The 13394-nt window shown below is 44.0% G+C and overlaps 1 protein-coding gene across 1 annotated transcript in view; it reads left to right on the forward strand.

Moving 5' to 3' along the window:
* The window catches only part of CPLX1 (complexin 1), a 109874-nt gene that overhangs the window by 45113 nt on the left and 51367 nt on the right, over positions 1-13394 (forward strand). The gene's annotated exons all lie outside the window — the stretch shown is intronic.

Here is a 13394-nt window from a genome sequence, read left to right on the forward strand (position 1 = left end):
CAGAAGTGGGATTTATTCAAGATGGAAAAGAAATGTCCAGACAAGCTAACAAGGGATTTTCAAAAAGCCTGAGAAGAGTCAGTAAAAAGGGTTAAATAATGGGTTTTGTGCCTTTGACTGTTTCTAAAAGCAAGAAAAAAATCATATGGAGAATGGAGCAATTTCTTTTTCTAGGGATGCCTGCCTGGGTAGGGAAGATGAACCTAGCAAGGAGAAGGAAAGGCTTGGATCTCCGCCTGCATAATAGGGGTCTGTGCGGGGGGGGGGGGGGGGGGGGGGGGGTGGGGGGGGGGGGGATGGGGTGAAGGGGGCTGGGGAGGGGAGGAGGCCAGTGCTCAGCTGTGTGTATGTTGGAGGCGGGGAGGACACAGCTTCATTCAGGGAGGAGAGGAGGGTGCACATCTTCCTATAGTATGGTATTCCAGAAAGAGCTCCAACCAGAAGTGAGGATACCTGGATTTGGGTTCTGCCCTGTTACTTATTAGGGGTATGATTTTGCCTCATAGGGCTAAAAGCTTTGTAATGTGAAAAGCAGTATATAAGTTATATTATATATTATATTAATATAAGTTATTATTATTATCATCACCATCATCATTATTATTGTTAGCCTAATCTTGGGTGAGAGGTAGAGCCTGAACCCTGGCCTCAAGGAGTTTATAATCTGGCTTGGGATACAAAACAGACATTCCACTGACAGGAAATACATAGAGAATTTCCTATGCAGTTAGTGTTTCTTTGTTCAGGCAGCCATTGCTGAAGGTAGTCTTCTCCCTTCCCAACCAGACCCCCAACATCGTAGTAGACTGACCTACTCAGGAACCTCTGCTTAACCTTTCATATTATGCTCTGGGTTTCTCTAACCACATTCCCTCCACAGGGAACTAGGTGTTTGGTGTTCTTTCTTCTCCTTAGTTGGAAAAGAAAGTCCTGTGTGCCCCATCCCCACCCAACCCCCCAAGAGCTTCCAGTGCAGAGTATTTCTGGAATGTTTTCCTTCTCTCTCTATTTCCTTATCAATTGTTCATTAACACTGAGGCATCACTGACAGTTCTGCAGTTTCCCCAGTGGGGGTTGACAGCACAATCTCTTACCCAGTCTTTTTCTAAAGGGGCCAGTCTTCTTCCCGTTTCCCTTTCCAAACATTTCAAACCATTTGAAGTAACAAACGTTTTGTGACTCCAAGTTTCCTCACAACCTCTCAAAGCAAGCAGAAACCTTGAAAATAACTGGCTGTGAGGTCCTCCTGACAAGGAAGCTTCCACCACCTTAATTAACTCCCTTGCTTAATGTGCACGCTTCATCGCTGTCTTTCAAGCATGGTGCTGAATCCTCTTTGCACAAGTTACTTCTCATAGTGGTACCTGTGCTGTTCCCTTAGCTTTTGTCCTATCAGGGTCCATCAGAGAAGCCACCTCTGGCAGAAAACTGATTGTCACCCCTCCAGCCTCTGGATACTCTAGCAGCCCAAGTGGGTGTGGATCCAGATGTCTGAACAGCTGTCACTGTTTCTACAATACCGTCCATTTCCAAAAGGTTCTATTTGATGCATCTTTATCAAGTGCTTTCTGGTGGGTCCTATTCAATACATCTTGTGGTTAGTCATATTGTGGGGAGAGAAGAGAAGGAAGGAACACAATCCATACCCTCAAAAAGCTCTCTGTTGTGTTTTGGGAACAAGACTAGCTAGCGGGGGGGGGGGGGGGGGGGGGGGGCCGGCGCGCCTAGGTGGTGCAGTGGATAAAGCACCGGCCCTGGATTCAGGAGGACCTGAGTTCAAATCCGGCCTCAGACACTTGACACTTACTAGCTGTGTGACCCTGGGCAAGTCATGTAACCCTCATTGCCCCACCCCCAAAAAAAGAAAGAAAAAAGAAAAAACCCTCTAAAGAGTTATTTATTCTTATGTTAAAAAGCTTACTCCAATAACAGATCATTATTTCTATTGCATTTTGAGATTTGCAAAATTTTGTCCTCACCAAGATCCTAAGATTTGTGTCATGCAAATATTTGTACTCCCATTTTATAGATGAGGAAATGAAGACTCCCAGAAGTACAGTTGACTTGCTCTAGGTCACTTAGCTAGTAAGCATCAGAGTTTGGATTTGAGATGGACTCCCCTAACTCCCAGTCTTAGGATTCTCTCCACCAGTCTGTTTCACTTCTACCTTCATCCTGGTCTTTGCAATTCTTTTTCTCAAGACCATGTTGTGCCTACTTTTTTTTTCTTTTTTCTTTTTTTTTTTTTTTTAGTGAGGCAATTGGGGTTAAGTGACTTGCCCAAGGTCACACAGCTAGTAAGTGTTAAGTGTCTGAGGTCAGATTTGAACTCAGGTACTCCTGACTCCAGGGCCAGTGCTCTATCCACTGCACCACCTAGCTTCCCCCTTGTGCCTACTTTTTACTCAAATCAGCCTCACAACAGCCTTTGGCCAGAAACAATGACATTCTGAAGTGTATTAGGAAACACCAATATGAGTAGTTTGGACTATATGCTATTATTATGAGCTCCGAGAAGGGATGCATCAGTGTGGGCTGAAGGGATAGGAGGTTGGAAGGGTACTTCATGGAGGACTGGAGCTGGGCTGGACTTGGACAGGTGAGAGAAGACAATAGGTCAATTCAAGTATGTGAATGACCTGAGCAAGGCACAGAGAAATATGTCTCTACCCCCATCTTCTTTTCTTCTTGCCCCTGATGAGTTCCAAGCACCAGGCTGTCTGTTCTCATACTCTTAATAAATATGGTTGGCTAATAGAGTCAAGTTCCTATGATAGGTTGGAACAGTCAAATGAAGTTAATGAGATTAAATTTAATAGAGATTAATGTACAATAATAGTTAATGTGAAAAAAATCTAGGTGTTTTAGGGGAATGCAAGGTCATTATGAGTCGACAGTGTAACATGATTATCATCAAAGCCTGGGGAGGTAATACATAGTCCTTCTGTCTTCCTCCTTCACCAAACAAGGAGTATTGATTGAGGCAAAAGAGTTTCAGAATCAATCAATAAATCAACAATATGAATGTTGACAAGCCAAGAGGCAGCATTTGTAGCATACAAAGAACTAACAAGGACATTGGGAAGACCTGGGTTCAAGTTCAACCTTTGATTCATACTGGTTATTTAACCGTAAGCAATCATTTAAATTCTCAGTGCCCCAGGTGAGTCTCTATGACCTAAGTTGCCAAGTGGTTGTTGATCTGCATTGGCTAAGGGACTTTCCTCACCAAGGAGTCACCTACTCCAGTGACTAACAGGTAAGATATTTCCACCTCCCACCCTCTGCAATCCTCAAATTATCAAGCTAGAAAGCATCCAAAGGAGTGTGACTGGGATGATGGGAAACTGGGGAGCAGCCCATGTGGGGATCACTCCTAGAACTAGGGATGCTCATTTTGAAAAAGAGAAGACTTGAGGGCAAAGGAGCATAAATAAGAAATATTACAGAAAACATTTTTCCCACTCAGAAGATGGATCTAGGTGACCTCTAGGTCCCTTCCATTCTACGAGTTTTCTAGCCTATGAATAATTTCATACCAGCATAACCTGGTGCCAGGTACTGCTGGACTTCCCAGACAAAAGATTTATAAGCTCCCCTTTTAGACAAGACCAAAGGGAGAATAGAATCACTCACTGAACCAGGGGAGGGCTGGTGTGATCGATTAAATCACTGATAAAAACTCACTTCTGCCAAATTAGGAGCCCATATTTAGGAGAGCAGTGCAGGACAATAGAAGAAACTGGGCATCAGACAGGATCAGACCAACCATATCCAGCCCTCTTTTCTCAATCCCAAGAGCACATGAGTAGCTCAGGTCTGGGACAATTGCTCCCTGCTAGTTCCAGTGCTGATAAAGAGGGGAATGATGGGGTGGAATTGTAGAACTCGAAAGGACCAAAGAATCTGTCTATCCTTCATCTAAATAGGAATCTCTTCTACAATATCTGTGATAACCATTTAACAGCAACTTGAAGACCTTAAATGAATAGAATACAATAGCAAAACTAGAAAGGGTCTCAAAGACCATTTCATGCAATGCTCTCATTTTATTGATGGGGAAACTGAGGCTTAGGGGACTTGCACAGAGGACCTATCCATCTGATGCAGGGACAGATCTCACATATACTGGTGATGAAAGCGCACACTTTGGGATGTAGGATAAGGACAATGTACTTGACCTTGTGGGGATTGGGATTAATTCTGTCAAGATGCTGAATGGAAATGTGTCTGTGGTTTCAGAGAAAGGACAACTGTATCTCAGAGAGCCCATGGCTAATTAGATTGTCATCTAGCCAGGGCCAAGACTGAAGGCAAATTGCAGAAGGCTCCATGCCAAGGAAAGTAAAGTAGGCTTGGCTGGGCTCTCCTGATCCTGTTCTTTTCTGCCGAATATGAAGTCTACCCAGGGCCATGAGACAGCAGCAGCAGTATCACAAACCAACTTGAACAGGAGACAATCCCTTTTTAATTTTATAGAAAGCTGTCCCTTCTGAGGCTCTTTGTCCATTCCCATCATGAAGTCATCATTAAAGCTGAGTAATAAATCAGGCTGATCTCTCCCTGGGGATGAATGAGCCGATTCTCCCTCAGGATTAATGATCTCAATTCTCCCCCAGGATTAATGAGCCTCATCTTCCCACCCCGTCTTCCCTCCTGCAATTAATGAACCTTATTTTCCTCCTCTTCCCCCTTCCCATTAATGACTTTCATTCTCCCCTGAGGTCCAATAAGCCTGAGCTGCAGAAATGTTGATTTTAGTTCAATTTAAGGGAAAACGTCCTAACAAGTCAATCCCCCACCCAAATAGAATAGGGGGACTTGTTAGATAGTGAGTTTCTCATCCCTGGGGGGCTTCAGGCAGAAAGATTTCTATTCAGGTACTGTTTGGACTAAGAAACCTCTGAAGTATCTTCCAGTGCTGAGATTCTGTGATTTTATGAATCCTAAATCTGGGCATTATGGAAATGAAGTATGCACTCACCATCTCTTTGGGCCTCAGAGTCCTTGTGTATAACATAGACAATCCTTTCAGTCCTAAATCCATTTTCCTATAGTCTCACTTACGTAGATATGCACATGCCTACACCTGAAATCCTCCTCCATATAGCAGGTACACACTACTGTTCATATACTCATGTACTTATGAGTACATCTCTCATCACACGAACGTTCTCATATACACAAATATACCTCCCCACAGGCAAAGCACACAGAGCCATTATTTTGTTGCCAATGATAATTTGCTGTGATTAGTACTTCTTTCTGGAGTATTCTATTTTGAACCCAAAGAAAAAGAACTGTCTAGAAAAAAATAGGATAGGCTTTTCAAGCAAGACTTTTTCCACAAATGAGACCGTCGGTCCCTCCCTGACTCCCTGACCCAGAAGTATTGGTACTTGTGTCCTGTTGCCAGTCCAAGGATGTCTTGCCCCAGCCCAAAGATACCTTAGGGTGTCTTCCTCAAGCCCAGCACAGTGCTCAGGACAATAATAGGGAGGAACTATTTCCAACCCAGAAAGCCCAGACTCAGAATGAAGCAGCCTTTATGGGCTGAGGTTGTTGTCAATATTTATCAGATTCCTTTCTATAGATCTGAAATGTCTAACTCTAGCCAGCCTAAAATATTTAGAATATTAGATTGACAAAACTCAAAGGAACCTTCAGAGGTCACATAGTCCAACCCCAATGTTGTACATATGGGGAAATGAGCCAGATATGGGGAATAGACTTATGCCTGCCCTCAGGGAACTCATGATGTAGAGAGAGACAGGGGAAGCACACGCAGACCCTGATATCAGGGAGCTAGCTCACAGTGCAATTTAGGCAGAAGAAAATATTTAGACCTCAGGGAGCTCACAGTCAAGTTCAGAAACTAACACAGGACGGTTAAAGAGCAATGACCATTTGTCTAAAAAGGAATATCAGTATCAGCCAAAGGTATCGTTTTTGCTTTTTAAAAAAGGCCTATCTTCACCTTATAGGGTGTGGTTTCAGAAGGATGAACTAGTCTGAATCAATTGCACTTAACTTCATTCAGCTGAACTCAACCTGTCTGTAGTTAGGCACCAACCTTGTACCCAGCCAGGTTGTGCTGGGGGCATGATGGGAGAGGAAGAGTTGATACTAGGATCACAGAATCTTAGATTTTAGAGCTAGATGGGACCTTTGAGACCAGCTAGTCCAATCCCCTTGTTTTGCAAATGAGGAAACTAGGTTTCAGAGAAACTGTGCTTTGCCCAACATCATACCAGTGGGCAGAGATGGCAGTAGATCCTAGTCCTGTGACTCCAAGTCCAAAGTGCTTTCCTCTTCATGTACTGGGCTCCCCAAGACAACAAGCACTCTCCAAGCCCAACCCTGGCTCTCTCCTCACCTCAAATGAGGCTCAGCACATTCAGGGTGTCCCAACCCTAGTCTAGAAAGGCTGCTGTTTCCCCTATAGTATGTTTCCCAAGAAACTCCATAGGACACTTTTGAGATTTAGCATGAGAAATTAGAGTCCTAGACCAGAAGTCAGGGGGTCTAGAGTCCAGTCCCAGTTTTAATAACTACCTCATTGTGTTCCCTCTGGAATCTTAACTTTCCTATCTGTAAAATGAACAGGTTGAGCTATAAACAGTGCCTGGGTTAATACTTCATTGGAGATGTTTGGCATTCAAAGCTCTTCACAAGGTCCCTTCCTCCCTCCTTCACCACCCTTTTCCTACTATCTTTCCAATTCTTACACTTTAAACCCTCCCATATACTTTTATTTTGGAGTCAATCAGAGTGAAGCGACTTGCCCAAGGTCACACAGCTAATAAGTGTCTGAAGCTGCATTTGAATTCAGGTCCTCCTGACTCCAGAGCTGGTGTTCTATCCACTTCACCACCTAGCTCTCTCTCCCTCCTCACCCCCAAGCTGTTCTCCAGTGACACTGTCCTCGCAGTTGTTCTTCCCACAAGATACTCTGTGTCTTGGCTCTGGGCATTTTCTCTGACTGTCCCCATGCCTGAAAAGCTATCCCTCTTTCCCTCCTAGCTTTTCTGACCCCAGCTAAAATCTTACCTCCTACAAGAAGCCTTTCCCAATCCTTCTTAATTCTCGTGCCTTCCCCTTGTTAATTATTTTCCATTTATCCTGTAGAGAGCTTGTGTGTCCATATTTGCATGGTTTCTACCTCATTAGATTGTAAACTCATTGAGGGCAGGGACTGTCTTTTAAAGCCCCCCCCCCCTTTTGCATCCTCAGTGCTTAACATAGTGCTTGGCACATAGTAGGTGCTTAATAAATGCTTTTTGAGTAGAAGCGATTCTCAATCAGATATGAGATGAACCGGGTACCTTCTGAGGTCATATGCCACACTAACATGCTGTGATTTGCTGTCCACCCTTTCAGCTTTGAGTTTTTATAGTTCTGTGACTCTCAGATTTCTCTCCAAGACGACTGAGAAAATTGGGACCTTGGTGGAGAAAAGAAATAACAAGTTTGGGTTTGGCCAGTTGGGGGGCTGCAGATATAGATTTGGGACTGGGGGCACTGCTTGCCCTCCAAAGATGTCTCTGGCTCATCCACAGAGATCACAGAGAATCTGCATCAGAGGAAACTGACAAATCAGCCAGTTGCATGGGCCAGGAGCTGTCGGATGAGTGCCGACTCTCAATTTAGTCCCTGGTACCCACAGCTGAGACAGCTCTGCATCGGGACTTCATCTGATTCTAGTCACTCTGATGACACTGCAGAATCCTAGCCGCCCTCTGCCAGGCAGACAGCTGGGAAGTGGGGATGGATTTCAGTTTTAATAAGAGGGTGTTAACAGCAGTTAAGGTTGTCAGTGACAATCCTAAGGGAGTTATAGTTAGATGTGGGGACTGTTTGTTCTCCCATCTCTTGGGGACCATGGTTCTAGTTTCCAGTTCTTCCTATGCACCAGCTTCCCCTTCATTTCTTGGTTGCTTCTCCCTATATCTCAGTTTATCTTTCATTTTTCTAGTTTCATGTGTTAATTTGCCTTGGGAAGTAGTAAGTTTTCCATCAATTAGGGTATCCAAGCAGAGGTCAAGCATGTCCCAGAGGGAATTCCTGTTAAGGTATGGCCCTTGTGGTCCCTTCTAACTCTGAGATCCCATGATTCTGTGATGTTTATAGGCATTTTAGCTAAAGATGCAACATAAGCAAATTTTATAAAGCAAAGAAAAATAATTAGAATGGAACATTCCATGGTCCTGCTTCTTCATTTCTGTTTTGAAGGATCATGATTTGTCACCTTCAGGAATCTGCCTTTATAATCAATAAATGAAAATATTGGCAAAAAAAAACCCGAAACAAAACCCCGACTGAATCTCTGCTGTGAAAATTAAACAATCAGAGCTCTCCTAAGGTGTGATGGGCTGATTCAGGAGTCTTAGAAGTCTTCATTCAATGACTTTCTGGGTCCCATTACTGGCATCACTATCTCCTGGTTCACTCAGGATTGCAATCTAGAGAATATCCTTGACTATTGCCTCTCTCACCCTGCCACCATCTCCTCCCTACCCCAGTTACTGAGACTTGTCAACTGAAGTCAATTCTACCTTTATAACATCTTTTGTGTATGCCTCTTCTCTCATCCTCCACTGTCCTCACCCCGGTGCAAACTCCTATCACCTCATGCCTGGATTATTGTGACAACCTGATGTTTGGTCTTCCTACCTCAGGTGTCTTCTCACTCTGTTCCATCCTCTACTCAGTTGTCAGATTGATCTTTCTAAAGCACAGGTCTGACTATTCTTTCCTCATTTAATAAATTCCAGTGGCTTCCAACTACCTCCAGGATCAAATAGAAAATGCTCTATTTGACTTTTAAAGTCCTTCACAACCTGCCCCCTCCCAACCTTTCCAGATTTCTTACACCCCACTCCCCTCCTCTTCACTCCAATCATAGGAAATTTCTTTCTATTCTTTACATTTGACACTCCATCTCTGAACTGGCTTTTTCACTGGCTGTCTCCCATAGCTGCCCTTCTCTCCCTCTTCATCTCTCCCTTTTGGCTTCCCTGACCTCCTTTAAGTCCCAGCTAAAACTCCACCTTCTTCAAGAAACCTTCCCTGATCCCCCTTAAGGTTATTGCCTTCCCTCTGAGACTCCCCCCACCCCAACTCCCCAAATCATCTAGCCTACATCTCCTTTGTACTTAGTTACTTGCATGTTGTCCTGAGGGCAGGAACTGGTTGTTTTTATCGCACTTAGCATAGTCCCTGATACAGAGTAAACTCTCTTTAAAAAAAAATCTTATTTTTGGTTCTGCATTTTTAGTAAGCTTTTAATAAGGGCTTGTTGCCTTGATTATAATCACAACAATCATACCTAATATTTTTCTGGTGCTTTAAGATGTGTAAAGGACTTTCCAGCTAGGGTTGGACTATGTGGCCACTAAGGTACCTTCTAACCCTGAAATTCTGTGCTTAGGTGAAATGCAAATGCTAGCAATGGCACCTCGGAGCCAGAACCTTCCTAACCAGAGTGAGATTGATTATGAGCATATAGCAGAGGGGTTAGACAGAGAAACAGCTGGAACCTGGGCAAGAGCCAAGGTCAACAGCCAGGTGGGCCATCTGGAGTCTGGGGCATCTGAATCATGGAGGTGAGAGCAATGTGATGAGTTGAAAGCAAGCCAGCAGGCAGTGGTCAAAGGGCATCGGAGGCAGCATCTGAGCCAAGCAGTGGGCAAGACCAGGCGATGGGAAAGACAGCACAGCTGGTGAAGCCAGGCACATCAGGAAGGTAGTCGGGAAGCAGAAAACTGAAGATGTCAAGAGAGAGAGGCCATTCCCTCCTCTCCACCCCGAGGCTAGCAGAGTCAGCAGGCAGGGATCAGTACCCCAGGAACAGAGTCCAGACAACAGACACAGGCACCTGAAGCGGCAAGACCTTTGACTGAGGACAAGCTCAGCCCCAGCTGGAAGAAGCCTCAGGCTTCCTGATACAAATTTCTCATTTACCTTCCAGCTGTCTTCTATCAGAGAAGGCTTTGAGTTCATAAATAAGGCCCCTAGATTCCTACAGTGTTCATGCCTGGTGGGCATGACCAATCTGGAATGGACTGGGGGCGGGGCAGACTCCCAGAATGTGTCTGGATAATACTTCTCAGGGCCTGGGCGTCCGGTGTCTCAGCCCCATCACAGAATCACAAAATGTCAGAGGGGGAAGGAGCTTCAAAGGTCAGCTCATTTAACTGATGCTGGAACAAGAACTATCTGTCACACACATACACCTCCCAAGTGGGGACTGAGCCTTCCCTTGAGAGGCCATCTAGGAGGAGTTCTTAGCCTAGCTTGTTTTTTCACTCGTATATTTTATTAGCTGTATTGCAATATTATTGAATCTCTTTGTAACCGCATGTATTTTATGAATTAAAAAATAATATTCTAGGGGGAAGCTAGGCAGTGCAATGGATAAAACACTAGCCCTGGATTCAGGAGGACCTGAGTTCAAATTTGGTCTCAAACACTTGACGCTTACTAGCTGTGTGACCCTGGGCAAGTCACTTAACCCCCATTGTCCCACAAAATAATAATAAAAATAATAATATTCTGATAAGGGGTCCACAGCTTTCACTGGACGGCCAAAGGGGTCCATCAGGGTTATTATCCCTGATAAAAAGAAAGAGCACACAATCTGTTCTAGGTTGTCCCTAATCATTGGGGAGTTTTTCTTTTTCTTTTTGGGTATTTTGTTTGTTTTTTCTTTTCTTTTTTTTTAAATGAGGCAATTGGGGTTAAGTGACTTGTCCAGGGTCACAAAGCTAGTAAGTGTTAAGTGGCTTAGGTCGGATTTGAACCCAGGTCCTCCTGACTCCAGGGCCGGTGCTCTATCCACTGCGCCACCTAGCTGCACCCTGTTTGTTTTTTCTTAATGAACAAATTCACTACCTCCAAACCACCTCCCCCACAATGGAAAAAAACAAAAAAGAAGCAAAACAAAACCTCTCCAACACTTATGCATAGTCGAACGGAATTAGTTAACTCATTTATTAGGAAGTTTTTTATTCTCACATCAAACCCCACATTGTGATTTCCACCAGTTGGTCCTGCCCCTTGAATCCAAGCAAATGAAGCCAATCATTATGCCCCCAGCCTTGACCCAGCTCTTCTTTTCTCTAAGCTCAACCATCCTACTTCCTTCAGCTTTTCCTTACATAACACAATTGCTATTCTGTTGTCTTTGGGTATGCGCCCTTCCTCAAAAGAGATCCCTATAATACACCCAAGATTCCAGATGTGATAAGACCGGGCCAGAGTAGCAACAGGTCTATCCCTCCCTACTTCTAATGTAACCTAAAGGTTATACAGCTATCCCTCCCACATTGTGGGGGTTAAGGGGCACTGCACCCCCATGATCTAGAAAATCCATGTAAAAAATTTTATCCCTCCCTTTATCCCAGAGAAGTCTGAACTTTTATTTTATTTTATGGAGTGTTTACAGCACCTTATTGTAAAATTTGGGTTAAGTATTTGGTCATTGGATCTATGTTGTCTGCTGGCCTTCACGTGTTGTCTTCAGCTTCTGCAAAACTCCCCCTCCCCCCAAATTCCCATTTAACCTATTAAGCCGAGGAGAAATATAGCAAAACCTCGATGTTCGAAATCAGGATGCAGAAGGGATAACTACACTAGGTTTTTTTGTTGCCTTGTGATATAATTGATGGCAGATCATGAAAACCCCCCCCCAGGTCTTTTTCTCTGGGAACTACTGTGTAGCCTCAGTTTCCCCATCTCCTACAAAGGAAGTTGATTTTTGAACCCAAGTGCATGCAGAATGTTTCACTTATCTCCATTAGATATCCTCTCATTAGGGTCGACCCAGTGCTCTAACCTGCTGAGAGCTTTTTGGGTCCTGAATCTGCCATCCAGTGTGTTGGCTGCGTCTCCTAGCTTCATTTGACCTGTGCATTTTATAAATATGCCATCAATGCCTTTGGTCAAGTCATCAAATGTTAAATGATGCAAGGCCAAGGAGAGATCCCTATGGCAATTCACCAGAAACCTTCCTCTAGTAATGGGCCAGTAATGGCTGCTCTTGGGTCCAGCCATTCAATCAGTTCCATAGACCACCTTATTGCCTAGCCAACATCTCCTTACATTTTCCTCAAGAATAGCATGAGAGTATCTGACAAATGTTCCACTTAAGATATAGGGAAGTTATGTTTATGACTTTTCCCTTGATCTACCAGTCAAAAAAGAAAATGCCAATAGTCAGGGATGGCATGCTCTTTTTTGGGTGGTGAGGCAATTGGGGTTAAGTGACTTGCTCAAGGTCACACAGCTAGTAAATATTAAATGTCTGATGTCAGATTTGAACTCAGGTCCTCTTGAATCCAGGGCCAGTGTTCTATCCACTGTGCCGCCTAGCTGCCCCGCGTGCTCTTTTTTAAAAAATGATTTTTAATCAAATTCCTATGTTTGCCCATCACCCCCATTTCCCAATTTCCACTCCCCACACTCCCTTCCAGAGAGCATTTCCTCTTCGCTAAGAATCCCAGGACAGGGTCCATCTGAGATAAGTGACTCACATGCTTTGTAAACTTTAAAGCACTAACTACATGCCAACTATTCTCAATGCTATTATTCTGTCTTCAGAAACCTTGAAAGCTGGAAGGAACCTGAGAGGCCATCCAGTCTGCCCTCTCTCATTTTCTAGTTAAGGAGGAAACTAGAGCCCAGAAAAGTCAATGTACTTGCCCAAGGTCTCACAGTAAAATAGTTGTGCATTCCTGAATTGTTTGGAGGCAATTATTGTTTTTATTGGGGCAGCTAGGTGGTACCATATTGCATAGAGCACCAGTCCTGGAGTCAGGAGGACTCATCTTCCTGAGTTCAAATCCAGCCTCAGACACGTACTAGCTGTGTCACCCTGGGCAAGTCACTTCACCCTGTTTGCCTCAGTTTCTTCATCTGTAAAATGAGCCGGAGAAGGAAATAGCAAGCCATTCCAATACCTTTGCCAAGAAAACCCCATATGGGGTCTTGAAGAGTCAGATATGACTGAAATGACTGAACAACATTATTCTATTTTTTTTTTTTGGTAAGGCAATTGGGGTTAAGTGACTTGCCCAGGGTCACACAGCTAGTAAGTGTTAAGTGTCTGAGGCCGGATTTGAACTCAGGTCCTCCTGACTCCAGGGCCGGTGCTCTATCCACTGCGCCACCTAGCCGCCCCGACATTATTCTATTTTAAAAATTATTATAGGGAGCAGCTACGTGGCACAGTGGATAAAGCACTGGTCCTGAATTCAGGAGGATGTGAATTCAAATTTGACCTCAGACACTTGACACTTACTAGCTGTGTGACCCTGGGCAAGTCACTTAACCCTCATTGCCCCACAAAAAAAAATTATTATAAGCCTTTAAAAACACTTTAAGGTTTGCAAAGA

This window comes from Dromiciops gliroides, chromosome 6 (genome assembly GCF_019393635.1).
Source record: "Dromiciops gliroides isolate mDroGli1 chromosome 6, mDroGli1.pri, whole genome shotgun sequence".
Classification (NCBI taxonomy): Eukaryota; Metazoa; Chordata; class Mammalia; order Microbiotheria; family Microbiotheriidae; genus Dromiciops; species Dromiciops gliroides.